Raw genomic sequence first — 26,459 nt, forward strand, 5'->3', positions numbered from 1 at the left:
CCGAACCCTAACCCTAACACTTCCCCGAAGCCTGACCCTCACCCGTCCCCTAAATGTAACCCGTACGCTAACACTAACTCGCGCCCTCACACGTACGCTCCCCCTAAAGCGTTGTCGTACCCTCCCCTGGACCCTAAACTGTCCCCGTCCCCTAACCCTAACCCTAGCCCGAACCCTAACCCTAACCCTTCCCCGAAGCCTGACCCTCACCCGTCCCCTAATCCTAACCCGTACGCTAACAGTAACCCGCGCCCTCACACGTACGCTCCCCCTAAAGCGTTGTCGTACCCTCCCCTGGACCCTAAACCGTCCCCGTCCCCTAACTCTAACCCTAGCCCGAACCCTAACCCTAACCCTTCCCCGAAGCCTGACCCTCACCCGTCCCCTAATCCTAACCCGTACGCTAACACTAACCCGCGCCCTCACGCGTACGCTCCCCCTAAAGCGTTGTCGTACCCTCCCCTGGACCCTAAACCGTCCCCGTCCCCTAACCCTAACCCTAGCCCGAACCCTAACCCTAACCCTTCCCCGAAGCCTGACCTCACCCGTCCCCTAATCCTAACCCGTATGCTAACACTAACCCGCACCCTCACGCGTACGCTCCCCCTAAAGCGTTGTCGTACCCTCCCCTGGACCCTAAACCGTCCCCGTCCCCTAACCCTAACCCTAGCCCGAACCCTAACCCTAACCCTAACCCGAAGCCTGACCCTCACCCGTCCCCTAATCCTAACCCGTACGCTAACACTAACCCGTGCCCTCACACGTACGCTCCCCCTAAAGCGTTGTCGTACCCTCCCCTAGACCCTAAACCATCCCCATCCCCTAACCCTAACCTAGCCCGAACCCTAACCCTAACCCATCCCCGAAGCCTGACCCTCACCCGTCCCCTAATCCTAACCCGTATGCTAACACTAACCCGCACCCTCACGCGTACGCTCCCCCTAAAGCGTTGTCGTACCCTCCCCTGGACCCTAAACCGTCCCCGTCCCCTAACCCTAACCCTAGCCCAAACCCTAACCCTAACCCTTCCCCGAAGCCTGACCCTCACCCGTCCCCTAAACCTAACCCGTACGCTAACACTAACCCGCGCCCTCACACGTACGCACCCCCTAAAGCGTTGTCGTACCCTCCCCTGGACCCTAAACCGTCCCCGTCCCCTAACCCTAACCCTAGCCCGAACCCTAACCCTAACACTTCCCCGAAGCCTGACCCTCACCCGTCCCCTAATCCTAACCCGTACGCTAACACTAACCCACGCCCTCACACGTAAGCTCCCCCTAAAGCGTTGTCGTACCCTCCCCTGGACCCTAAACCGTCCCCGTCCCCTAACCCTAACCCTAGCCCGAACCCTAACCCTAACCCTTCCCCGAAGCCTGACCCTCACCCGTCCCCTAAATCTAACCCGTACGCTAACACTAACCCGCGCCCTCACACGTACGCTCCCCCTAAAGCGTTGTCGTACCCTCCCCTGGACCCTAAACCGTCCCCGTCCCCTAACCCTAACCCTAGCCCGAACCCTAACCCTAACCCTTCCCCGAAGCCTGACCCTCACCCGTACCCTAATCCTAACCCGTACGCTAACACTAACCCGCCCCCTCACACGTACGCTCCCCCTAAAGCGTTGTCTTACCCTCCCCTGGACCCTAAACCGTCCCCGTCCCCTAACCCTAACCCTAGCTCGAACCCTAACCCTAACCCTTCCCCGAAGCAGGACCCTCACCCGTCCTCTAATACTAACCCATACGCTAACACTAACCCGCGCCCTCATGCATACGCTCCCCCTAAAGCGTTGTTGTACCCTCCCCTGGACCCTAAACCATCCCCGTCCCCTAACCCTAACCCTAACCCGAACCCTAACCCTAACCCTTCCCCGAAGCCTGACCCTCACCCGTCCCCTAATCCTAACACGTACGCTAACACTAACCCGCGCCCTCACACGTACGCGCCCCCTAAAGCGTTGTCGTACCCTCCCCTGGACCCTAAACCGTCCCCGTCCCCTAACCCTAACCCTAGCCCGAACCCTAACCCTAACACTTCCCCGAAGCCTGACCCTCACCCGTCCCCTAAATGTAACCCGTACGCTAACACTAACTCGCGCCCTCACACGTACGCTCCCCCTAAAGCGTTGTCGTACCCTCCCCTGGACCCTAAACTGTCCCCGTCCCCTAACCCTAACCCTAGCCCGAACCCTAACCCTAACCCTTCCCCGAAGCCTGACACTCACCCGTCCCCTAATCCTAATCCGTACGCTAACAGTAACCCGCGCCCTCACACGTACGCTCCCCCTAAAGCGTTGTCGTACCCTCCCCTGGACCCTAAACCGTCGCCGTCCCCTAACCCTAACCCTAGCCCGAACCCTAACCCTAACCCTTCCCCGAAGCCTGACCCTTACCCGTCCCCTAATCCTAACCCGTACGCTAACACTAACCCGCGCCCTCACGCGTACGCTCCCCCTAAACCGTTCTCGTACCCTCCCGTGGACCCTAAACCGTCCCCGTCCCCTAACTCTAACCCTAGCCCGAACCCTAACCCTAACCCTTCCCCGAAGCCTGACCCTCACCCGTCCCCTAATCCTAACCCGTACGCTAACACTAACCCGCGCCCTCACACGTACGCTCCCCCTAAAGCGTTGTCGTACCCTCCCCTGGACCCTAAACCGTCCCCGTTCCCTAACCCTAACCCTAGACCGAACCCTAACCCTAACCCTTCCCCGAAGCCTGACCCTCACCCGTCCCCTAAATCTAACTCGTACGCTAACACTAACCCGCGCCCTCACGCGTACGCTCCCCCTAAAGCGTTGTCGTACCCTCCCCTGGACCCTAAACCGTCCCCGTCCCCTAACCCTAACCCTAGCCCGAACCCTAACCCTAACCCTTCCCCGAAGCCTGACCTCACCCGTCCCCTAATCCTAACCCGTATGCTAACACTAACCCGCACCCTCACGCGTACGCACCCCCTAAAGCGTTGTCGTACCCTCCCCTGGACCCTAAACCGTCCCCGTCCCCTAACCCTAACCCTAGCCCGAACCCTAACCCTAACACTTCCCCGAAGCCTGACCCTCACCCGTCCCCTAATCCTAACCCGTACGCTAACACTAACCCACGCCCTCACATGTACGCTCCCCCTAAAGCGTTGTCGTACCCTCCCCTGGACCCTAAACCGTCCCAGTACCCTAACCCTAACCCTAGCCCGAACCCTAACCCTAACCCTTCCCCGAAGCCTGACCCTCACCCGTCCCCTAATCCTAACCCGTACGCTAACACTAACCCGCGCCCTCACACGTACGCTCCCCCTAAAGCGTTGTCGTACCCTCCCCTTGACCCTAAACCGTCCCCGTCCCCTAACCCTAACCCTAGCCCGAACCCTAACCCTAACCCTTCCCCGAAGCCTAACCCTCACCCGTCCCCTAACCCTAACCCGTACGCTAACACTAACCCGCGCCCTCACACGTACGCTCCCCCTAAACCGTTCTCGTACCCTCCCCTGGACCCTAAACCGTCCCCGTCCCCTAACTCTAACCCTAGCCCGAACCCTATCCCTAAACCTTCCCCGAAGCCTGACCCTCACCCGTCCCCTAAACCTAACACGTACTCTAACACTAACCCACGCCCTCACACGTACGCTCCCCCTAAAGCGTTGTCGTACCCTCCCCTGGACCCTAAACCGTCCCCGTCCCCTAACCCTAACCCTAGCCCGAACCCTAACCCTAACCCTTCCCCGAAGCCTGAACCTCACCCGTCCCCTAATCCTAACCCGTACGCTAAAACTAACCCGCGCCCTCACACGTACGCTCCCCCTAAAACGTTGTCGTACCCTCCCCTGGACCCTAAACCGTCCCCGTCCCCTAACCCTAACCCTAGACCGAACCCTAACCCTAACACTTCCCCGAAGCCTGACCCTCACCCGTCCCCTAAATCTAACCCGTACGCTAACACTAACCCGCGCCCTCACACGTACGCTCCCCCTAAAGCGTTGTCGTACCCTCCCCTGAAGCCTAAACCGTCCCCGTCCCCTAACCCTAACCATAGCCCGAACCCTAACCCTAAACCTTCCCCGAAGCCTGACCCTCACCCGTCCCCTAATCCTAACCCGTACGCTAACACTAACCCGCGCCCTCACACGTACGCTCCCCCTAAAGCGTTGTCGTACCCTCCCCTGGACCCTAAACCGTCCCCGTCCCCTAACCCTAACCCTAGCCCGAATCCTAACCCTAACCCTTCCCCGAAGCCTGACACTCACCAGTCCCCTAAACCTAACCCGTACGCTAACACTAACCCGCGCCCTCACACGTAAGCTCCCCCTAAAGCGTTGTCGTACCCTCCCCTGGACCCTAAACCGTCCCCGTCCCCTAACCCTAACCCTAGCCCGAACCCTAACCCTAACCCTTCCCCGAAGCCTGACCCTCACCCGTCCCCTAAATCTAACCCGTACGCTAACACTAACCCGCGCCCTCACACGTACGCTACCCCTAAAGCGTTGTCGTACCCTCCCCTGGACCCTAAACCGTCCCCGTCCCCTAACCCTAACCCTAGCACGAACCCTAACCCTAACCCTTCCCCGAAGCCTTCCCCTCACCCGTCCCCTAATCCTAACCCGTACGCTAACACTAACCCGCGCCCTCACACGTACGCTCCCCCTAAAGCGTTGTCGTACCCTCCCCTGGACCCTAAACCGTCCCCGTCCCCTAACCCTAACCATAGCCCGAACACTAACCCTAAACCTTCCCCGAAGCCTGACCCTCACCCGTCCCCTAAACCTAACCCGTACACTAACACTAACCTGCGCCCTCACACGTACACTCCCCCTAAAGCGTTGTCGTACCCTCCCCTGAACCCTAAACCGTCCCCGTCCCCTAACCCTAACCCTAGCCCGAACCCTAACCCTAACCCTTCCCCGAAGCCTGACACTCACCCGTCCCCTAATCCTAACCCGTACGATAACACTAACCCGCCCCCTCACACGTACGCTCCCCCTAAAGTGTTGTCGTACCCTCCCCTGGACCCTAAACCGTCCCCGTCCCCTAACCCTAACCCTAGCCCGAACCCTAACCCTAACCCTTCCCCGAAGCCTGACCCTCACCCGTACCCTAATCCTAACCCGTACGCTAACACTAACCCGCCCCCTCACACGTACGCTCCCCCTAAAGCGTTGTCTTACCCTCCCCTGGACCCTAAACCGTCCCCGTCCCCTAACCCTAACCCTAGCTCGAACCCTAACCCTAACCCTTCCCCGAAGCAGGACCCTCACCCGTCCTCTAATACTAACCCATACGCTAACACTAACCCGCGCCCTCATGCATACGCTCCCCCTAAAGCGTTGTTGTACCCTCCCCTGGACCCTAAACCATCCCCGTCCCCTAACCCTAACCCTAACCCGAACCCTAACCCTAACCCTTCCCCGAAGCCTGACCCTCACCCGTCCCCTAATCCTAACACGTACGCTAACACTAACCCGCGCCCTCACACGTACGCGCCCCCTAAAGCGTTGTCGTACCCTCCCCTGGACCCTAAACCGTCGCCGTCCCCTAACCCTAACCCTAGCCCGAACCCTAACCCTAACCCTTCCCCGAAGCCTGACCCTCACCCGTCCCCTAATCCTAACACGTACGCTAACACTAACCCGCGCCCTCACGCGTACGCTCCCCCTAAACCGTTCTCGTACCCTCCCCTGGACCCTAAACCGTCCCCGTCCCCTAACTCTAACCCTAGCCCGAACCCTAACCCTAACCCTTCCCCGAAGCCTGACCCTCACCCGTCCCCTAATCCTAACCCGTACGCTAACACTAACCCGCGCCCTCACACGTACGCTCCCCCTAAAGCGTTGTCGTACCCTCCCCTGGACCCTAAACCGTCCCCGTTCCCTAACCCTAACCCTAGACCGAACCCTAACCCTAACACTTCCCCGAAGCCTGACCCTCACCCGTCCCCTAAATCTAACTCGTACGCTAACACTAACCCGCGCCCTCACACGTACGCTCCCCCTAAAGCGTTGTCGTACCCTCCCCTGGAGCCTAAACCGTCCCCGTCCCCTAACCCTAACCATAGCCCGAACCCTAACCCTAACCCTTCCCCGAAGCCTGACCCTCACCCGTCCCCTAATCCTAACCCGTACGCTAACACTAACCCGCGCCCTCACACGTACGCTCCCCCTAAAGCGTTGTCGTACCCTCTACTGGACCCTAAACCGTCCCCGTCCCCTAACCCTAACCCTAGCCCGAACCCTAACCCTAACACTTCCCCGAAGCCTGACCCTCACCCGTCCCCTAAATCTAACCCGTACGCTAACACTAACCCGCGCCCTCACACGTACGCTCCCCCTAAAGCGTTGTCGTACCCTCCCCTGGACCCTAAACCGTCCCCGTCCCCTAACCCTAACCCTAGCACGAACCCTAACCCTAACCCTTCCCCGAAGCCTGACCCTCACCCGTCCCCTAATCCTAACCCGTACGCTAACACTAACCCGCGCCCTCACACGTACGCTCCCCCTAAAGCGTTGTCGTACCCTCCCCTGGACCCTAAACCGTCCCCGTCCCCTAACCCTAACCCTACACAGAACCCTAACCCTAACACTTCCCCGAAGCCTGACCCTCACCCGTCCCCTAAACCTAACCCGTACACTAACACTAACCTGCGCCCTCACACGTACACTCCCCCTAAAGCGTTGTCGTACCCTCCCCTGAACCCTAAACCGTCCCCGTCCCCTAACCCTAACCCTAGCCCGAACCCTAACCCTAACCCTTCCCCGAAGCCTGACACTCACCCGTCCCCTAATCCTAACCCGTACGCTAACACTAACCCGCCCCCTCACACGTACGCTCCCCCTAAAGCGTTGTCGTACCCTCCCCTGGACCCTAAACCGTCCCCGTCCCCTAACCCTAACCCTAGCCCGAACCCTAACCCTAACCCTTCCCCGAAGCCTGACCCTCACCCGTACCCTAATCCTAACCCGTACGCTAACACTAACCCGCCCCCTCACACGTACGCTCCCCCTAAAGCGTTGTCTTACCCTCCCCTGGACCCTAAACCGTCCCCGTCCCCTAACCCTAACCCTATCTCGAACCCTAACCCTAACCCTTCCCCGAAGCCTGACCCTCACCCGTCCTCTAATACTAACCCATACGCTAACACTAACCCGCGCCCTCATGCATACGCTCCCCCTAAAGCGTTGTTGTACCCTCCCCTGGACCCTAAACCATCCCCGTCCCCTAACCCTAACCCTAACCCGAACCCTAACCCTAACCGATCCACGAAGCCTGACCCTCACCCGTCCCCTAATCCTAACACGTACGCTAACACTAACCCGCGCCCTCACACGTACGCGCCCCCTAAAGCGTTGTCGTACCCTCCCCTGGACCCTAAACCGTCCCCGTCCCCTAACCCTAACCCTCGCCCGAACCCTAACCCTAACCCTTCCCCGAAGCCTGACCCTCACCCGTCCCCTAATCCTAACCCGTACGCTAACACTAACCCACGCCCTCACACGTACGCTCCCCCTAAAGCGTTGTCGTACCCTCCCCTGGACCCTAAACCGTCCCCGTCCCCTAACCCTAACCCTAGCCCGAACCCTAACCCTAATCCTTCCCCGAAGCCTGACCCTCACCCGTCCCATAATCCTAACCCGTACGCTAACACTAACCCTCGCCCTCACACGTATTGTCCCCCTAAAGCGTTGTCATACCCTCCCCTGGACCCTAAACCGTTCCCGTCCCCTAACCCTAACCCTAGCCCGAACCCTAACCCTAACCCTTCCCCGAAGCCTGAACCTCACCCGTCCCCTAATCCTAACCCGTACGCTAGCACTAACCCGCGCCCTCATGCGTACGCTCCCCCTAAAACGTTGTCATACCCTCCCCTGGACCCTAAACCGTCCCCGTCCCCTAACCCTAACCCTAGCCCGAACCCTAACCCTAACCCTTCCCCGAAGCCTGACCCTCACCCGTCCACTAATCCTATCCCGTACGCTAACACTAACCCACGCCCTCACATGTACGCTCCCCCTAAAGCGTTGTCGTACCCTCCCCTGGACCCTAAACCGTCCCCGTCCCCTAACCCTAACCCTAACCCGAACCCTAACCCTAACCCTTCCCCGAAGCCTGACCCTCACCCGTCCCCTAATCCTAACCCGTACGCTAACACTAACCCGCGCCCTCACACGTACGCTGCCTCTAAAGCGTTGTCGTACCCTCCCCTGGACCCTAAACCGTCCCCGTCCCCTAACCCTAACCCTAGCCCGAACCCTAAACCTAACCCTTCCCCGAAGCCTGACCCTCACCCGTCCCCTAATCCTATCCCGTACGCTAACACTAACCCACGCCCTCACATGTACGCTCCCCCTAAAGCGTTGTCGTACCCTCCCCTGGACCCTAAACCGTCCCCGTCCCCTAACCCTAACCCTAGCCCGAACCCTAACCCTAAACCTTCCCCGAAGCCTGACCCTCACCCGTCCCCTAAACCTAAGCCGTACACTAACACTAACCTGCGCCCTCACACGTACGCTCCCCCTAAAGCGTTGTCGTACCCTCCCCTGAACCCTAAACCGTCCCCGTCCCCTAACCCTAACCCTAGCCCGAACCCTAACCCTAACCCTTCCCCGAAGCCTGACCCTCACCCGTCCCCTAATCCTAACCCGTACGCTAACACTAACCCGCGCCCTCACACGTACGCTCCCCCTAAAGCGTTGTCGTACCCTCCCCTGGACCCTAAACCGTCCCCGTCCCCTAACCCTAACCCTAGCCCGAACCCTAACCCTAACACTTCCCCGAAGCCTGAACCTCAACCGTCCCCTAATCCTAACCCGTACGCTAACACTAACCCGCGCCCTCACACGTACGCTCCCCCTAAAGCGTTGTCGTACCCTCCCCTGGACCCTAAACCGTCCCCGTCCCCTAACCCTAACCCTAGCCCGAACCCTAACCCTAACCCTAACCCGAAGCCTGACCCTCACCCGTCCCCTAATCCTAACCCGTACGCTAACACTAACCCGCGCCCTCACACGTACGCTCCCCCTAAAGCGTTGTCATACCCTCCCCTGGACCCTAAACCGTCCCCATCCCCTAACCCTAACCCTAGCCCGAACCCTAACCCTAAATCTTCCCCGAAGCCTGACCCTCACCCGTCCCCTAATCCTAACCCGTACGCTAACACTAACCCGCGCCCTCACACGTACGCTCCCCCTAAAGCGTTGTCGTACCCTCCCCTGGACCCTAAACCGTCCCCGTCCCCTAACCCTAACCCTAGCCCGAACCCTAACCCTAACCCTTCCCTTAAGCCTGACCCTCACCCGTCCCCTAATCCTAACCGGTACGCTAACACTAACCCGCGCCCTCACACGTACGCTCCCCCTAAAGCGTTGTCGTACCCTCCCCTGGACCCTAAACCGTCCCCATCCCCTAACCGTAACCCTAGCCCGAACCTTAACCCTAACCCTTCCCCGAAGCCTGACCCTCACCCGTCCCCTAACCCTAACCCGTACGCTAACACTAACCCGCGCCATCACTCGTACGCTCCCCCTAAAGCGTTGTCGTACCCTCCCCTGGACCCTAAACCGTCCCCGTCCCCTAACTCTAACCCTAGCCCGAACCCTAACCCTAAACCTTCCCTGAAGCCTGACCCTCACACGTCCCCTAAACCTAACCCATACTCTAACACTAACCCACGCTCTCACACGTACGCTCTCCCTAAAGTGTTGTCGTACCCTCCCCTGGACCCTAAACCGTCCCCGTCCCCTAACCCTAACCCTAGCCCGAACCCTAACCCTAACCCTTCCCCGAAGCCTGACCCTCACCCGTCCACTAATCCTAACCCGTACTCTAACACTAACCCGCGCCCTCACACGTACGCTCCCCCTAAAGTGTTGTCGTACCCTCCCCTGGACCCTAAACCGTCCCCGTCCCCTAACCCTAACCGTAGCCCGAACCCTAACCCTAACACTTCCCCGAAGCCTGACCCTCACCCGTCCCCTAAATCTAACCCGTACGCTAACACTAACCCGCCCCCTCACACGTACGCTCCCCCTAAAGCGTTGTCGTACCCTCCCATGGACCCTAAACCGTTCCCTTCCCCTAACCCTAACCCTAGCCCGAACCCTAACCCTAAACCTTCCCCGAAGCCTGACCCTCACCCGTCCCCTAAACCTAACCCGTACGCTAACACTAACCCGCGCCCTCACACGTACGCTCCCCCTAAAGCGTTGTCGTACCCTCCCCTGGACCCTAAACCGTCCCGGTCCCCTAACCCTAACCCTAGCCCGAACCCTAACCCTAAACATTCCCCGAAGCCTGACCCTCACCCGTACCATAATTCTAACCCGTACGCTAACACTAACCCACGCCCTCACACGTAGGCTCCCCCTAAAGCGTTGTCGTACCCTCTCCTGGACCCTAAAGCGTCCCCGTCCCCTAACCCTAACCCTAGCCCGAATCCTAACCCTAACCCTTCCCCGAAGCCTGACCCTCACCCGTCCCCTAAACCTAACCCGTACGCTAACACTAACCCGCGCCCTCACACGTACGCTCCCCCTAAAGCGTTGTCGTACCCTCCCCTGGACCCTAAACCGTCCCCGTCCCCTAACCCTAACCCTAGCCCGAACCCTAATCCTAACCCTTCCCCGAAGCCTGACCCTCACCCGTCCCCTAAATCTAACCCGTACGCTAACACTAACCCGCGCCCTCACACGTACGCACCCCCTAAAGCGTTGTCGTACCCTCCCCTGGACCCTAAACCGTCCCCGTCCCCTAACCCTAACCCTAGCCCGAACCCTAACCCTAACCCTAACCCGAAGCCTGACCCTCACCCGTCCCCTAATCCTAACCCGTACGATAACACTAACCCACGCCCTCACACGTACGCTCCCCCTAAAGCGTTGTCGTACCCTCCCCTGTACCCTAAACCATCCCCATCCCCTAACCCTAACCTAGCCCGAACCCTAACCCTAACCCTTCCCCGAAGCCTGACCCTCACCCGTCCCCTAATCCTAACCCGTATGCTAACACTAACCCGCACCCTCACGCGTACGCTCCCCCTAAAGCGTTGTCGTACAATCCCCTGGACCCTAAACCGTCCCCGTCCCCTAACCCTAACCCTAGCCCGAACCCTAACCCTAACCCTTCCCCGAAGCCTGACCCTCACCCGTCCCATAAACCTAACCGGTACGCTAACACTAACCCGCGCCCTAACACGTATGCTCCCGCTAAAGCGTTGTCGTACCCTCCCCTGGACCCTAAACCGTCTCAGTCCCCTAACCCTAACCCTAGCCCGAATCCTAACCCTAACCCTTCCCCGAAGCCTGACCCTCACCCGTCCCCTAATCCTAACCCGTACGCTAACACTAACCCGCGCCCTCAAACGTACGCTCCCCCTAAAGCGTTGTCGTACACTCCCCTTGACCCTAAACCGTCCCCGTCCCCTAACCCTAACCCTAGCCCGAACCCTAACCCTAACCCTTCCCTTAAGCCTGACCCTCACCCGTCCCCTAATCCTAACCGGTACGCTAACACTAACCCGCGCCCTCACACGTACGCTCCCCCTAAAGCGTTGTCGTACCCTCCCATGGACCCTAAACCGTCCCCGTCCCCTAACCCTAACCCTAGCCCGAACCCTAACCCTAACCCTTCCCCGAAGCCTGACCCTCACCCGTCCCCTAATCCTAACCCGTACGCTAACACTAACCCGCGCCCTAACACGTACGCTCCCCCTAAAGCGTTGTCGTACCCTCCCCTGGACCCTACACGGTCCCCGTCCCCTAACTCTAACCCTAGACCGAATCCTAACCCTAACACTTCCCCGAAGCCTGACCCTCACCCGTCCCCTAAACCTAACCCGTACGCTAACACTAACCCACGCCCTCACACGTACGCTCCCCCTAAAGCGTTGTCGTACCCTCCCCTGGACCCTAAACCGTCCCCGTCCCCTAACCTTAACCCTAGCCCGAACCCTAACCCTAACACTTCCCCGAAGCCTGACCCTCACCCGAACACTAATCCTAACCCGTACGCTAACACTAACCCGCCCCCTCACACGTATGCTCCCCCTAAAGCGTTGTCTTACCCTCCCCTGGACCCTAAACCGTCGCCGTCCCCTAACCCTAACCCTAGCTCGAACCCTAACCCTAACCCTTCCCCGAAGCCTGACCCTCACCCGTCCCTTAATACTAACCCGTACGCTAACACTAACCCGCGCCCTCATGCATACGCTCCCCCTAAAGCGTTGTTGTACACTCCCCTGGACCCTAAACCATCCCCGTCCCCTAACCCTAACCCTAACCCGAACCCTAACCCTAACCCTTCCCCGAAGCCTCACCCTCACCCGTCCCCTAATCCTAAACCGTACGCTAACACTAACCCGCGCCCTCACACGTACGCTCCCCCTAAAGCGTTGTCGTACCCTCCCCTGGACCCTAAACCGTCCCCTTCGCCTAACCCTAACCCTAGCCCGAACCCTAACCCTAACCCTTCCCCGAAGCCTGACCCTCACCCGTCCCCTAATCCTAACCCGTACGCTAACACTAACCCGCGCCCTCACACGTACGCTCCCCTAAAGCGTTGTCGCACCCTCCCCTGGACCCTAAACCGTCCCCGTCCCCTAACCCTAACCCTAGCCCGAACACTAACCCTAATCCTTCCCCGAAGCCTGACCCTCACCCGTCCCCTAATCCTAACCCGTACGCTAACACTAAGCCACGCCCTCACACGTACGCTCCCCCTAAAGCGTTGTCGTACCCTCCCCTGGACCCTAAACCGTCCCCGTCCCCTAACCCTAACCCTAGCCCGAACCCTAACCCTAACCCTTCCCCGAAGCCTGAACCTCACCCGACCCCTAATCCTAACCCGTACGCTAGCACTAACCCACACCCTCACGCGTACGCTCCCCCTAAAGCGTTGTCATAACCTCCCCTGGACCCTAAACCGTCCCCGTCCCCTAACCCTAACCCTAGCCCGAACCCTAACCCTAACCCTTCCCCGAAGCCTGACCCTCACCCGTCCCCTAATCCTAACCCGTACGCTAACACTAACCCGCGCCCTCATGCATACGCACCCCCTAAAGCGTTGTTGTACCCTCCCCTGGACCCTAAACCGTCCCCGTCCCCTAACCCTAACCCTAACCCGAACCCTAACCCTAACCCTTCCCCGAAGCATGACCCTCACCCGTCCCCTAATCCTAACCCGTACGCTAACACTAACCCGCGCCCTCACATGTACGCTGCCTCTAAAGCGTTGTCGTACCCTCCCCTGGACCCTAAACCGTCCCCGTCCCCTAACCCTAACCCTAGCCCGAACCCTAAACCTAACCCTTCCCCGAAGCCTGACCCTCACCCGTCCCCTAATCCTATCCCGTACGCTAACACTAACCCACGCCCTCACATGTACGCTCCCCCTAAAGCGTTGTCGTACCCTCCCCTGGACCCTAAACCGTCTCCGTCCCCTAACTCTAACCCTAGCCCGAACCCTAACCCTAAACCTTCCCCGAAGCCTGACCCTCACCCGTCCCCTAAACCTAAGCCGTACACTAACACTAACCTGCGCCCTCACACGTACGCTCCCCCTAAAGCGTTGTCGTACCCTCCCCTGAACCCTAAACCGTCCCCGTCCCGTAACCCTAACCCTAGCCCGAACCCTAACCCTAACCCTTCCCCGAAGCCTGACCCTCACCCGTCCCCTAATCCTAACCCGTACGCTAACACTAATCCGCGCCCTCACACGTACGCTCCCCCTAAAGCGTTGTCGTACCCTCCCCTGAACCCTAAACCGTCCCCGTCCCCTAACCCTAACCCTAGCCCGAACCCTAACCCTAAACCTTCCCCGAAGCCTGACCCTCACCTGTCCCCTAATCCTAACCCGTACGCTAACACTAACCCGCGCCCTCACACGTACGCTCCCCCTAAAGCGTTGTCGTACCCTCCCCTGGACCCTAAACCGTCCCCGTCCCCTAACCCTAACCCTAGCCCGAACCCTAACCCTAACCCTTCCCCGAAGCCTGACCCTCACCCGTCCCCTAATCCTAACCCGTACGCTAACACTAACCCACGCCCTCACACGTACGCTCCCCCTAAAGCGTTGTCGTACCCTCCCCTGGACCCTAAACCGTCCCCGTCCCCTAACCCTAACCCTAGCCCGAACCCTACCCCTAACCCTTCCCCGAAGCCTGACCCTCACCCGTCCCTAATCCTAACCCGTACGCTAACACTAAGCCGCGCCCTCACACGTACGCTCCCCCTAAAGCGTTGTCGTACCCTCCCATGGACCCTAAACCGTCCCCGTCCCCTAACCCTAACCCTAGCCCGAACCCTAACCCTAACCCTTCCCCGAAGCCTGACCCTCACCCGTCCCTTAACCCTAACCCGTACGCTAACACTAACCCGCGCCCATACACGTACGCTCCCCCTAAAGCGTTGTCGTGCCCTCCTTTGGACCCTAAACCGTCCCCGTCCCGTAACCCTAACCCTAGCCCGAACCCTAACCCTAACACTTCCCCGAAGCCTGACCCTCACCCGTCCCCTAATCCTAACCCGTATGCTAACACTAACCCGCACCCTCACGCGTACGCTCCCCCTAAAGCGTTGTCGTACCCTCCCCTGGACCCTAAACCGTCCCCGTCCCCTAACCCTAACCCTAGCCCAAACCCTAACCCTAACCCTTCCCCGAAGCCTGACCCTCACCCGTCCCCTAATCCTAACCCGTACGCTAACAATAAACCGCGCCCTCACACGTACCCTCCCCCTAAAGCGTTGTCGTACCCTCCCCTGGACCCTACACGGTCCCCGTCCCCTAACTCTAACCCTAGACCGAATCCTAACCCTAACCCTTCCCCGAAGCCTGACCCTCACCCGTCCCCTAAACCTAACCCGTACGCTAACACTAACCCGCGCCCTCACACGTACGCTCCCCCTAAAGCGTTGTCGTACCCTCCCCTGGACCCTAAACCGTCCCCGTCCCCTAACCTTAACCCTAGCCCGAAACCTAACCCTAACACTTCCCCGAAGCCTGACCCTCACCCGTCCCCTAATCCTAACCCGTACGCTAACACTAACCCACGCCCTCACACGTACGCTCCCCCTAAAGCGTTGTCGTACCCTCCCCTGGACCCTAAACCGTCCCAGTCCCCTAACCCTAACCCTAGCCCGAACCCTAACCCTAACCCTTCCCCGAAGCCTGACCCTCACCCGTCCCCTAATCCTAACCCGTACGCTAACAGTAACCCGCGCCCTCACACGTACGCTCCCCCTAAAGCGTTGTCGTACCCTCCCCTGGACCCTAAACCGTCCCCATCCCCTAACCCTAACCCTAGCCCGAACCCTAACCCTAACCCTACCCCGAAGCCTGACCCTCACCCGTCCCCTAATCCTAACCCATATGCTAACACTAACCCGCACCCTCACGCGTACGCTCCCCCTAAAGCATTGTCGTACCCTCCCCTGGACCCTAAACCGTCCCCGTACCCTAACCCTAACCCTAGCCCGAACCCTAACCCTAACCCTAACCCGAAGCCTGACCCTCACCCGTCCCCTAATCCTAACCCGTACGATAACACTAACCCACGCCCTCACACGTACGCTCCCCCTAAAGCGTTGTCGTACCCTCCCCTGTACCCTAAACCATCCCCATCCCCTAACCCTAACCTAGCCCGAACCCTAACCCTAACCCTTCCCCGAAGCCTGACCCTCACCCGTCCCCTAATCCTAACCCGTATGCTAACACTAACCCGCACCCTCACGCGTACGCTCCCCCTAAAGCGTTGTCGTACCCTCCCCTGGACCCTAAACCGTCCCCGTCCCCTAACCCTAACCCTAGCCCGAACCCTAACCCTAACCCTTCCCCGAAGCCTGACCCTCACCCGTCCCATAAACCTAAACGGTACGCTAACACTAACCCGCGCCCTAACACGTACGCTCCCGCTAAAGCGTTGTCGTACCCTCCCCTGGACGCTAAACCGTCCCCGTCCCCTAACCCTAACCTTAGCACGAACCCTAACCCTAACACTTCCCCGAAGCCTGACCCTCACCCGTCCCCTAATCCTAACCCGTACGCTAACACTAACCCACGCCCTCACATGTACGCTCCCCCTAAAGCGTTGTCGTACCCTCCCCTGGACCCTAAACCGTCCCCGTCCCCTAACCCTAACCCTAGCCCGAACCCTAACCCTAACCCTTCCCCGAAGCCTGACCCTCACCCTTCCCCTAACCCTAACACGTACGCTAACACTAACCCGTGCCCTCACACGTACGCTCCCCCTAAAGCGTTGTCGTACCCTCCCCTGGACCCCAAACCGTCCCCGTCCCCTAACTCTAACCCTAGCCCGAACCCTAACCCTAACACTTCCCCGAAGCCTGACCCTCACCCGTCCCCTAAACCTAACCCGTACGCTAACACTAACCCGTGCCCTCACACGTACGCTCCCCCTAAAGCGTTGTCATACCCTCCCCTGGACCCTAAACTGTCCCGGTCCCCTAACCCTAACCCTAGCCCGAACCCTACCCCTAACCCTTCCCCGAAGCCTGACCCTCACCCGTCCCTAATCCTAACCCGTACGCTAACACTAACCCGCGCCCTCACACGTACGCTCCCCCTAAAGCGTTGTCGTACCCTCCCATGGACCCTAAACCGTCCCCGTCCCCTAACCCTAACCCTAGCCCGAACCCTAACCCTAACCCTTCCCCGAAGCCTGACCCTCACCCGTCCCTTAACCCTAATCCGTACGCTAAAACTAAACCGCGCCCATACACGTACGCTCCCCCTAAAGCGTTGTCGTACCCTCCCCTGGACCCTAAACCGTCCCCGTCCCCTAACCCTAACCCTAGCCCAAACCCTACCCCTAACCCTTCCCCGAAGCCTGACTCTCACCCGTCCCCTAATCCTAACCCGTACGCTAACACTAACCAACGCCCTCATGCATACGCTCCCCCAAAAGCGTTTTTGTACCCTCCCCTGGACCCTAAACCGTCCCCGTCCCCTAACCCTAACCCTAACCCGAACCCTAACCCTAACCCTTCCCCGAAGCCTGACCCTCACCCGTCCCCTAATCCTAACCCGTACGCTAACACTAACCCGCGCCCTCACACGTACGCTCCCCCTAAAGCGTTGTCGTACCCTCCCCTGGACCCTAAACCGTCCCCGTCCCCTAACCCTAACCCTAGCCCGAACCCTAACCCTAACACTTCCCCGAAGCCTGACCCTCACACGTCCCCTAATCCTAACCCGTACGCTAACACTAAGCCGCGCCCTCACATGTACGCTCCCCCTAAAGCGTTGTCGTACCCTCCCCTGGACCCTAAACCGTCCCCGTCCCCTAACCCTAACCCTAGCCCGAACCCTAACCCTAACTCTTCCCCGAAGCCTGACCCTCACCCGTCCCCTAATCCTATCCCGTACGCTAACACTAACCCACGCCCTTACATGTACGCTCCCCCTAAAGCGTTGTCGTACCCTCCCCTGGACCCTAAACCGTCCCCGTCCCCTAACCCTAACCCTAGACCGAACCCTAACCCTAACCCTTCCCCGAAGCCTGACCCTCACCCGTCCCCTAATCCTAACCCGTATGCTAACACTAAGCCACGCCCTCACACGTACGCTCCCCCTAAAGCGTTGTCGTACCCTCCCCTGGACCCTAAACCGTCCCCGTCCCCGTCCCCTAACCCTAGCCCGAACCCTAACCCTAACCCTTCCCCGAAGCCTGACCCTCACCCGTCCCCTAATCCTAACCCGTACGCTAACACTAACCCGCGCCCTCACACGTACGCTCCCCCTAAAGCGTTGTCCTACCCTCCCCTGGACCCTAAACCGTCCCCGTCCCCTAACCCTAACCCTGGCCCGAACCCTAACCCTAACACTTCCCCGAAGCCTGACCCTCACCCGTCCCCTAACCCTAACCCGTACGCTAACACTAACCCGCGCCCTCACATGTACGCTCCCCCTAAAGCGTTGTCGTACCCTCCTCTGGACCCTAAACCGTCCCCGTCCCCTAACTCTAACGCTAGCCCGAACCCTAACCCTAAACCTTCCCTGAAGCCTAACCCTCACCCGTCCCCTAATCCTAACCCGTACGCTAACACTAACCCGCGCCCTCACACGTATGCTCCCCCTAAAGCCTTGTCGTACCCTCCCCTGGACCCTAAACCGTTCCCGTCCCCTAACCCTAACCCTAGCCCGAACCCTAACCCTAACCCTTCCCCGAAGCCTGGACCTCACCCGTCCCCTAATCCTAACCCGTACGCTAGCACTAACCCGCGCCCTCACGCGTACGCTCCCCCTAAAGCGTTGTCGTACCCTCCCCTGGACCCTAAACCGTCCCCGTCCCCTAACCCTAACCCTAGCCCGAACCCTAACCCTAACCCTTCCCCGAAGCCTGACTCTCACCCGTCCCCTAATCCTAACCCATACGCTAACACTAACCAACGCCCTCATGCATACGCTCCCCCAAAAGCGTTGTTGTACCCTCCCCTGGACCCTAAACCGTCCCCGTCCCCTAACCCTAACCCTAACCCGAACCCTAACCCTAACCCTTCCCCGAAGCCTGACCCTCACCCGTCCCCTAAATCTAACCCGTACGCTAACACTAACCCGCCCCCTCACAAGTACGCTCCCCCTTAAGCGTTGTCGTACCCTCCTCTGGACCCTAAACCGTCCCCGTCCCCTAACCCTAACCCTAGCCCGAACCCTAACGCTAACCCTTCCCCGAAGCCTGACCCTCACCCGTCCCCTAAACCTAACCCGTACGCTAACACTAACCCGCGCCCTCACACGTACGCTCCCCCTAAAGCGTTGTCGTACCCTCCCCTGGACCCTAAACCGTCCCCGTCCCCTAACCCTAACCCTAGCCCGAACCCTAACCCTAACACTTCCCCGAAGCCTGACCCTCACCCGTCCCCTAAATCTAACCCGTACGCTAACACTAACCCGCGCCCTCACACGTACGCTCCCCCTAAAGCGTTGTCGTACCCTCCCCTGGACCCTAAACCGTCCCCGTCCCCTAACCCTAACCCTAGCCCGAACCCTAACCCTAACCCTTCCCCGAAGCCTGACCCTCACCCGTCCCCTAATCCTAACCCGTACGCTAACACTAACCCGCGCCCTCACACGTACGCTCCCCCTAAACCGTTGTCGTACCCTCCCCTGGACCCTAAACCGTCCCCGTCCCCTAACCCTAACCCTAGCCCGAACCCTAACCCTAACCCTTCCCCGAAGCCTGACCCTCACCCGTCCCCTAATCCTAACCCGTACGCTAACAGTAACCCGCGCCCTCACACGTACGCTCCCCCTAAAGCGTTGTCGTACCCTCCCCTGGACCCTAAACCGTCCCCGTCCCGTAACCCTAACCCTAGCCCGAACCCTAACCCTAACCCTTCCCCGAAGCCTGACCCTCACCCGTCCCCTAATCCTAACCCGTACGCTAACAGTAACCCGCGCCCTCACACGTACGCTCCCCCTAAAGCGTTGTCGTACCCTCCCCTGGACCCTAAGTCGTCCCCATCCCCTAACCCTAACCCTAGCCCGAACCCTAACCCTAACCCTTCCCCGAAGCCTGACCCTCACCCGTCCCCTAATCCTAACCCGTATGCTAACACTAACCCGCACCCTCATACGTACGCTCCCCCTAAAGCGTTGTCGTACCCTCCCCTGGACCCTAAACCGTCCCCGTCCCCTAACCCTAACCCTAGCCCGAACCCTAACCCTAACCCTAACCCGAAGCCTGACCCTCACCAGTCCCCTAATCCTAACCCGTACGCTAACACTAACCCGCGCCCTCACACGTACACTCCCCCTAAAGCGTTGTCGTACCCTCCCCTGGACCCTAAACCATCCCCATCCCCTAACCCTAACCTAGCCCGAACCCTAACCCTAACCCTTCCCCGAAGCCTGACCCTCACCCGTCCCCTAATCCTAACCCGTACGCTAACACTAACCCACGCCCTCACATGTACGCTCCCCCTAAAGTGTTGTCGTACCCTCCCCTGGACCCTAAACCGTCCCAGTCCCCTAACCCTAACCCTAGCCCGAATCCTAACCCTAACCCTTTCCCGAAGCCTGACCCGTCCCCTAATCCTAACCCGTACGCTAACACTAACCCGCGCCCTCACACGTACGCTCCCCCTAAAGCGTTGTCGTACCCTCCCCTTGACCCTAAACCGTCCCCGTCCCCTAACCCTAACCCTAGCCCGAACCCTAACCCTAACCCTTCCCTTAAGCCTGACCCTCACCCGTCCCCTAATCCTAACCGGTACGCTAACACTAACCCGCGCCCTCACACGTACGCTCCCCCTAAAGCGTTGTCGTACCCTCCCATGGACCCTAAACCGTCCCCGTCCCCTAACCCTAACCCTAGCCCGAACCCTAACCCTAACCCTTCCCCGAAGCCTGACCCTCACCCGTCCCCTAACCCTAACCCGTACGCTAACACTAACCCGCGCCCTCACACGTATGCTCCCCCTAAACCGTTGTCGTACCCTCCCCTGGACCCTAAACCGTCCCCGTCCCCTAACTCTAACCCTAGCCCGAACCCTAACCCTAAACCTTCCCCGAAGCCTGACCCTCACCCGTCCCCTAATCCTAACCCGTACGCTAACACTAACCCGCGCCCTCACACGTACGCTCCCCCTAAAGCGTTGTCGTACCGTCCCCTGGACCCTAAACCGTCCCCGTCCCCTAACCCTAACCCTAGCCCGAACCCTAACCCTAACCCTAACCCAAAGCCTGACCCTCACCCGTCCCCTAATCCTAACCCGTACGCTAACACTAACCCGCGCCCTCACACGTACGCTCCCCCTAAAGCGTTGTCGTACCCTCCCCTGGACCCTAAACCGTCCCCGTCCCCTAAACCTAACCCTAGCCCGAACCCTAACCCTAACCCTTCCCCGAAGCCTGACCCTCACCCGTCCCCTAATCCTAACCCGTACGCTAACACTAAGACGCGCCCTCACACGTACGCTCCCCCTAAAGCCTTGTCGTACCCTCCCCTGGACCCTAAACCGTCCCCGTCCCCTAACCCTAACCCTAGCCCGAACCCTAACCCTAACACTTCCCCGAAGCCTGACCCTCACCCGTCCCCTAATCCTAACCCGTACGCTAACACTAACCCGCGCCCTCACACGTACGCTCCCCCTAAAGCGTTGTCGTACCCTCCCCTGGACCCTAAACCGTCCCTGTCCCCTAACCCTAACCCTAGCCAAAACCCTAACCCTAACTCTTCCCCGAAGCCTGACCCTCACCCGTCCCCTAAATCTAACCCGTACGCTAACACTAACCCGCGCCCTCACACGTACGCTCCCCCTAAAGCGTTGTCGTACCCTCCCCTGGACCCTAAACCGTCCCCGTTCCCTAACCCTAACCCTAGCCCGAACCCTAACCCTAACACTTCCCCGAAGCCTGACCCTCACCCGTCCCCTAATCCTAACCCGTACGCTAACACTAACCCGCCCCCTCACACGTACGCTCCCCCTAAAGCGTTGTCGTACCCTCCCCTGGACCCTAAACCGTCCCCATCCCCTAACCCTAACCCTGGCCCGAACCCTAACCCTAACCCTTCCCCGAAGCCTGACCCTCACCCGTCCCCTAATCCTAACCCGTACGCTAACACTAACCCGCCCCCTCACACGTACGCTCCCCCTAAAGCGTTGTCGTACCCTCCCCTGGACCCTAAACCGTCCCCGTCCTCTAACCCTAACCCTAGCCCGAACCCTAACCCTAATCCTTCCCCGAAGCCTGACCCTCACCCGTCCCCTAATCCTAAACCGTACGCTAACACTAAGCCGCGCCCTCACACGTACGCTCCCCCTAAAGCGTTGTCGTACCCTCCCCTGGACCCTAAACCGTCCCCGTCCCCTAACCCTAACCCTAGCCCGAACCCTAACCCTAACCCTTCCCCGAAACCTGAACCTCACCCGTCCCCTAATCCTAACCCGTACGCTAGCACTAACCCGCGCCCTCACGCGTACGCTCCCCCTAAAGCGTTGTCGTACCCTCCCCTGGACCCTAAACCGTCCCCGTCCCCTAACCCTAACCCTAGCCCGAACCCTAACCCTAACCCTTCCCCGAAGCCTGACCCTCACCCGTCCCCTAATCCTAACCCGTACGCCAACACTAACCCGCGCCCTCACACGTACGCTCCCCCTAAAGCGTTGTCCTACCCTCCCCTGGACCCTAAACCGTCCCTGTCCCCTAACCCTAACCCTAGCCAAAACCCTAACCCTAACTCTTCCCCGAAGCCTGACCCTCACCCGTCCCCTAAATCTAACCCGTACGCTAACACTAACCCGCGCCCTCACACGTACGCTCCCCCTAAAGCGTTGTCGTACCCTCCCCTGGACCCTAAACCGTCCCCGTTCCCTAACCCTAACCCTAGCCCGAACCCTAACCCTAACACTTCCCCGAAGCCTGACCCTCACCCGTCCCCTAATCCTAACCCGTACGCTAACACTAACCCGCCCCCTCACACGTACGCTCCCCCTAAAGCGTTGTCGTACCCTCCCCTGGACCCTAAACCGTCCCCATCCCCTAACCCTAACCCTGGCCCGAACCCTAACCCTAACCCTTCCCCGAAGCCTGACCCTCACCCGTCCCCTAATCCTAACCCGTACGCTAACACTAACCCGCCCCCTCACACGTACGCTCCCCCTAAAGCGTTGTCGTACCCTCCCCTGGACCCTAAACCGTCCCCGTCCTCTAACCCTAACCCTAGCCCGAACCCTAACCCTAATCCTTCCCCGAAGCCTGACCCTCACCCGTCCCCTAATCCTAAACCGTACGCTAACACTAAGCCGCGCCCTCACACGTACGCTCCCCCTAAAGCGTTGTCGTACCCTCCCCTGGACCCTAAACCGTCCCCGTCCCCTAACCCTAACCCTAGCCCGAACCCTAACCCTAACCCTTCCCCGAAACCTGAACCTCACCCGTCCCCTAATCCTAACCCGTACGCTAGCACTAACCCGCGCCCTCACGCGTACGCTCCCCCTAAAGCGTTGTCGTACCCTCCCCTGGACCCTAAACCGTCCCCGTCCCCTAACCCTAACCCTAGCCCGAACCCTAACCCTAACCCTTCCCCGAAGCCTGACCCTCACCCGTCCCCTAATCCTAACCCGTACGCCAACACTAACCCGCGCCCTCACACGTACGCTCCCCCTAAAGCGTTGTCCTACCCTCCCCTGGACCCTAAACCGTCCCCGTCCCCTAACCCTAACCCTAGCCCGAACCCTAACCCTGAACCTTCCCCGAAGCCTGACCCTCACCCGTCCCCTAATCCTAACCCGTACGCTAACACTAACCCGCGCCCTCACACGTACGCTCCCCCTAAAGCGTTGTCGTACCCTCCCCTGGACCCTAAACCGTCCCCGTCCCCTAACCCTAACCCTAGACCGAACCCTAACCCTAACACTTCTCCGAAGCCTGACCCTCACCCGTCCCCTATATCTAACCCGTACGCTAACGCTAACCCGCGCCCTCACACGTACGCTCCCCCTAAAGCGTTGTCGTACCCTCCCCTGGACCCTAAACCGTCCCCGTCCCCTAACCCTAACCCTAGCCCGAACCCTAACCCTAAACCTTCCCCGAAGCCTGACCCTCAACCGTCCCCTAATCCTAAACCGTACGCTAACACTAACCCGCGCCCTCACACGTACGCTCCCCCTAAAGCGTTGTCGTACCCTCCCCTGGACCCTAAACCGTCCCCGTCCCCTAACCCTAACCCTAGCCCGAACCCTAACCCTAACCCTAACCCGAAGCCTGACCCTCACCCGTCCCCTAATCCTAACCCGTACGCTAACACTAACCCGCGCCCTCACACGTACGCTCCCCCTAAAGCGTTGTCGTACCCTCCCCTGGACCCTAAACCTTCCCCATCCCCTAACCCTAACCCTAGCCCGAAACCTAACCCTAACCCTTCCCCGAAGCCTGACCCTCACCCGTCCCCTAATCCTAACCCGTACGCTAACACTAACCCACGCCCTCACACGTACGCTCCCCCTAAAGCGTTGTCGTACCCTCCCCTGGACCCTAAACCGTCCCAGTCCCCTAACCCTAACCCTAGCCCGAACCCTAACCCTAACCCTTCCCCGAAGCCTGACCCTCACCCGTCCCCTAATCCTAACCCGTACGCTAACACTAAGCCGCGCCCTCACACGTACGCTCCCCCTAAAGCGTTGTCGTACCCTCCCCTGGACCCTAAACCGTCGCCTTCCCCTAACCCTAACCCTAGCCCGAACCCTAACCCTAACCCTTCCCCGAAGCCTGAACCTCACCCGTCCCCTAATCCTAACCCGTACGCTAGCACTAACCCGCGCCCTCACGCGTACGCTCCCCCTAAAGCGTTGTCGTACCCTCCCCTGGACCCTAAACCGTCCCCGTCCCCTAACCCTAACCCTAGCCCGAACCCTAACCCTAAAACTTCCCCGAAGCCTGACCCTCACCCGTCCCCTAATCCTAACCCGTACGCTAACACTAACCCGCGCCCTCACACGTACGCTCCCCCTAAAGCGTTGTCATACCCTCCCCTGGACCCTAAACCGTCCCCGTCCCCTAACCCTAACCCTAGCCCGAACCCTAACCCTAACCCTTCCCCGAAGCCTGACCCTCACCCGTCCCCTAATCCTAACCCGTACGCTAACACTAACCCGCGCCCTCACACGTACGCTCCCCCTAAAGCGTTGTCGTACCCTCCCCTGGACCCTAAACCGTCCCCGTCCCCTAACCCTAACCCTAGCCCGAACCCTAACCCTAACCCTTCCCCGAAACCTGAACCTCACCCGTCCCCTAATCCTAACCCGTACGCTAGCACTAACCCGCGCCCTCACGCGTACGCTCCCCCTAAAGCGTTGTCGTACCCTCCCCTGGACCCTAAACCGTCCCCGTCCCCTAACCCTAACCCTAGCCCGAACCCTAACCCTAACCCTTCCCCGAAGCCTGACCCTCACCCGTCCCCTAATCCTAACCCGTACGCCAACACTAACCCGCGCCCTCACACGTACGCTCCCCCTAAAGCGTTGTCGTACCCTCCCCTGGACCCTAAACCGTCCCCGTCCCCTAACCCTAACCCTAGCCCGAACCCTAACCCTGAAACTTCCCCGAAGCCTGACCCTCACCTGTCCCCTAATCGTAACCCGTACGCTAACACTAACCCGCGCCCTCACACGTACGCTCCCCCTAAAGCGTTGTCGTACCCTCCCCTGGACCCTAAACCGTCCCCGTCCCCTAACCCTAACCCTAGACCGAACCCTAACCCTAACACTTCTCCGAAGCCTGACCCTCACCCGTCCCCTATATCTAACCCGTACGCTAACGCTAACCCGCGCCCTCACACGTACGCTCCCCCTAAAGCGTTGTCGTACCCTCCCCTGGACCCTAAACCGTCCCCGTCCCCTAACCCTAACCCTAGCCCGAACCCTAACCCTAAACCTTCCCCGAAGCCTGACCCTCAACCGTCCCCTAATCCTAAACCGTACGCTAACACTAACCCGCGCCCTCACACGTACGCTCCCCCTAAAGCGTTGTCGTACCCTCCCCTGGACCCTAAACCGTCCCCGTCCCCTAACCCTAACCCTAGCCCGAACCCTAACCCTAACCCTAACCCGAAGCCTGACCCTCACCCGTCCCCTAATCCTAACCCGTACGCTAACACTAACCCGCGCCCTCACACGTACGCTCCCCCTAAAGCGTTGTCGTACCCTCCCCTGGACCCTAAACCTTCCCCATCCCCTAACCCTAACCCTAGCCCGAAACCTAACCCTAACCCTTCCCCGAAGCCTGACCCTCACCCGTCCCCTAATCCTAACCCGTACGCTAACACTAACCCACGCCCTCACACGTACGCTCCCCCTAAAGCGTTGTCGTACCCTCCCCTGGACCCTAAACCGTCCCAGTCCCCTAACCCTAACCCTAGCCCGAACCCTAACCCTAACCCTTCCCTGAAGCCTGACCCTCACCCGTCCCCTAATCCTAACCCGTACGCTAACACTAAGCCGCGCCCTCACACGTACGCTCCCCCTAAAGCGTTGTCGTACCCTCCCCTGGACCCTAAACCGTCGCCTTCCCATAACCCTAACCCTAGCCCGAACCCTAACCCTAACCCTTCCCCGAAGCCTGAACCTCACCCGTCCCCTAATCCTAACCCGTACGCTAGCACTAACCCGCGCCCTCACGCGTACGCTCCCCCTAAAGCGTTGTCGTACCCTCCCCTGGACCCTAAACCGTCCCCGTCCCCTAACCCTAACCCTAGACCGAACCCTAACCCTAACACTTCTCCGAAGACTGACCCTCACCCGTCCCCTAAATCTAACCCGTACGCTAACGCTAACCCGCGGCCTCACACGTACGCTCCCCCTAAAGCGTTGTCGTACCCTCCCCTGGACGCTAAACCGTCCCCGTCCCCTAACCCTAACCCTAGCCCGAACCCTAACCCTAAACCTTCCCCGAAGCCTGACCCTCAACCGTCCCCTAATCCTAAACCGTACGCTAACACTAACCCGCGCCCTCACACGTACGC

This window comes from Pseudorca crassidens, chromosome 6 (genome assembly GCF_039906515.1).
Source record: "Pseudorca crassidens isolate mPseCra1 chromosome 6, mPseCra1.hap1, whole genome shotgun sequence".
NCBI classification, from domain to species: Eukaryota; Metazoa; Chordata; class Mammalia; order Artiodactyla; family Delphinidae; genus Pseudorca; species Pseudorca crassidens.